The sequence below is a fragment of the Etheostoma spectabile genome, unplaced genomic scaffold (genome assembly GCF_008692095.1).
Source record: "Etheostoma spectabile isolate EspeVRDwgs_2016 unplaced genomic scaffold, UIUC_Espe_1.0 scaffold406, whole genome shotgun sequence".
Lineage (NCBI taxonomy): Eukaryota > Metazoa > Chordata > Actinopteri > Perciformes > Percidae > Etheostoma > Etheostoma spectabile.
The window spans coordinates 330,791-333,937 of NW_022605605.1; the positions used below are offsets into that span (position 1 = coordinate 330,791).

Here is a 3,147-nt window from a genome sequence, read left to right on the forward strand (position 1 = left end):
TGTCCTCATGTTGTCTTCATGTTGTCTTCATGTTGTCCTCATATTGTCCTCATGTTGCGTTCATGCTGTCCTCATGTTGTCTTCATGTTGCCCTCATTTTACGACATTATTTCTCTGTAATATTCTGACTTTTTCAAACACACGCACACACACCACACACCCAAAAACACACGGCACAAACACAACACCACACCCACACACAGATTAAGCATTAATTCGCCTGTGCCTGGTTCATGGAACTAGCATGTTAGCTAGTTAGCGGCGGTTAGCTCGTTAGCTTGTTTTTTACAGTCTCACCTTGCTTGAACGGGAAGCATTCCCCCGTGGCTGGTTATTTACCACAATCCAAAGCAGACTGGCGGGGTTGCAGCGACCGTGCTTGTTTTTGGCACCAGTCTCGCAGTCATTGTCGGTTCCGCTTGCCAGGCCCGCCCTCAGCGCATGTCAGAGAAGGAAGCCATCTCTGTCCCCAACTTCAGACTGGAGACAACAAAAGGACAAAACACAGAAACAACCCAAACACACACACACACACACAGACGCGCACACACACACACACACACAGGAAACACACAGAACACACACACACACAGAGTAGGATTGGGTAGTAAGTTATTCCTGTAGATCTTTCAGCAAGCTAAGCGAGAAAAGTGCGATGCAAGGACACAACACACACACACACACACACACACACACACACCCACACACACACACACACACCACAAAAACACACTACTCTGTCCACTGAGCCTGTGGCTGCGGATGTTCTCCATTTAAAGCGCTTATTACACAATGTCCCTGACGTACCCATGTCACACGTCTCGCGTGTCCTACTGTCCCCACTGTCCCTAAAAGTCCACCAATGTCCTACACATCTCACAAATGCATAAGTCCCCCTAATATCAGTAACATGTTGCCCAATGTAGAAACTACACACCCGTGTCCCAAAAGAGTGAAACGCATCCGTCTTCCAATGGTCCTACACGTCTCCAAATATCCTAAACGTCTCACCAATGGTCCTAAAAGCGTATCAAGCCTTACAGTATCCTAATGTCCATAAAAGTCTCCAATGTCCCTAACAAGTTCGCCCAAGTCCCGGATGAAGTCCCCCAATGTCCTAACGGCTCCCAGTGTCCCTACCATTCCCAATGGTCCGGATAACGTCTACAAGGTCCCTAAAAAGTCTCCATGTCCCTACACTTCCCCCCAATGTCACCTAAAATCGTCCAAGTCCCCGACACTTCCCCCAATGTCCCCACTGTCTCCCGGGTCCAGACTCTTGATGATTTGATACTATAATTAAAATTGAGAAATTTAATCGTTATTGGGATTTATAAAATAATGTGCAGGCGTGTGAAGACACACACACTCAAGACTCTGCTGTGTGTCTTTGTCTCTCGCAGACAGGAAGTTTAACCGGGGAAGAAGTAAACCGCTGAGGACAGGAAGTACGACTCTGCATCTGCTTATCCCCCAGGTTGTGGACGGGGGGGGGGTCGGACGTTCAACTCTCAGGACATCTGACGGACCCTCCCTAAACTGATGGAGCGCACGCAGTGTTTAGTCTCTGTTAACCACACACACACACAAACACACACACCCACACATGACACATACCACACAGCCCAGACACCACACCACAACACACACACCACCACAGGACACACAAACACACACAGACACACACACAAGGGACACACACACACACACAACACACACACACACCACACACACACACACACACAGACACACACACAGACACACACACACACACAACACACACACAACTTCATGATATTGATATAACCCATGGAATGGTTGTGGTGGGGCTTATCAAAACACATCACCAAAACACAAAAATGATATACTGGCGACTACAGAGTGTGTGTTTTGCTGAGTGTGTGGTGTGGGTGTGTGTGGTGGTTGTTGGGTAGTGTGTGTGTGTGTAAGGAGTGGTTGTGTGATGCTGTGTGCGTGTGATTGCACATATTTCCTTGAACAAAGAGCCAGGAGAGCTGTGTTCCTGTCCACACCCAGGTTACTTTTAAATGGTTTGGGTTGTGAGGCTGAAGCACCGAGAAGGATGATGGGAGTTGATTTCCCACTTCTCATGCCACCACTGACAGAGTACACTTTCATATCTTCACAGGCGCAGGCGAAAAGCAACTACCAAGGGACAGCTCTTAAGAGAGTCATGATCTACTCTCATGCTTGCCCGTATTTGTCTTCCATGTGTCCTCATGTTGTCTCATGTTGTCCTTCATGTTTCCTCATGTTTCCACGATGTTGTCCCCATTGTTAACTAATAATCTACATTTTATTAACAGCGCCTTTAATAACACGCAAGCAAAGTGTTAAAAGGCCTGCTCATTTGTCCCCTGTACCCCATGTTGTCCTCATGTGTCCTCATGGTGTCCCCAGTTTTCCGACATGTTTTCTACATGTTTGTCCTCATGTTGTTCTTCATGTCGGTCCTCTGTTGTGCTCATGTTTGCTTCATTGGTCCCAATGTGTCTCATCGTTGTCCTCATGTGTTCAGTTCATAGTTGTCCTCCGATTTGTTCCTCAGTGTCATGTGTCCTCATGTTTCTTCAGTGGCTCCTGTTGTTCTGTGTCATCAGGTCCCATGTGCTCAGGTCGCATGTTTGTCTTCATGTTGTCCTAGGTCGTTGCTCCCTCATGTTGTCCCTTGTTGTCGTCAATGGTCCCATTCTTGTTTGCTCTTCCATGTCACCATTGGTCCGTGTGATGTAGTTTCCTCAGCTTGTTTCCGAATGTTGTCATAGGTCGCGGTGCCTCCTGTTTCATTTGTTCATGTCTTCATGTTGCTTCAAGGCGCCATGTCCTCAATTTGGGGTTCTTTTGTTGCGTTATATTGCTGTCTCATGTGTCTTTCATGATTCCGCCCTCATTTTTAACGACTTATCTCTGATATCTCTGACGTTTTCCGTAATATTCCGACTGGGTTCAACGTTACCACAAATTTTTTGGGACATAGTATTAGCAAAAGTGCACATAGTCCAGTCTCGTGATTATCATCAACATCCATTCCTTTATTTTAGGTCTCCACTAATTCCTAATTTCTGCTTCTATCTCAAACAGAGTAGTATAAAAATACTGAAAAAAAAGTGACTTGAAAAGGAATCA

General features: G+C 46.3%; 1 protein-coding gene across 1 annotated transcript in view; it reads right to left on the reverse strand.

The window, feature by feature from the left end:
* Window positions 1-3,147, reverse strand: part of LOC116686627 (bone morphogenetic protein receptor type-2) — a 23,249-nt gene that overhangs the window by 17,272 nt on the left and 2,830 nt on the right. The gene's annotated exons all lie outside the window — the stretch shown is intronic.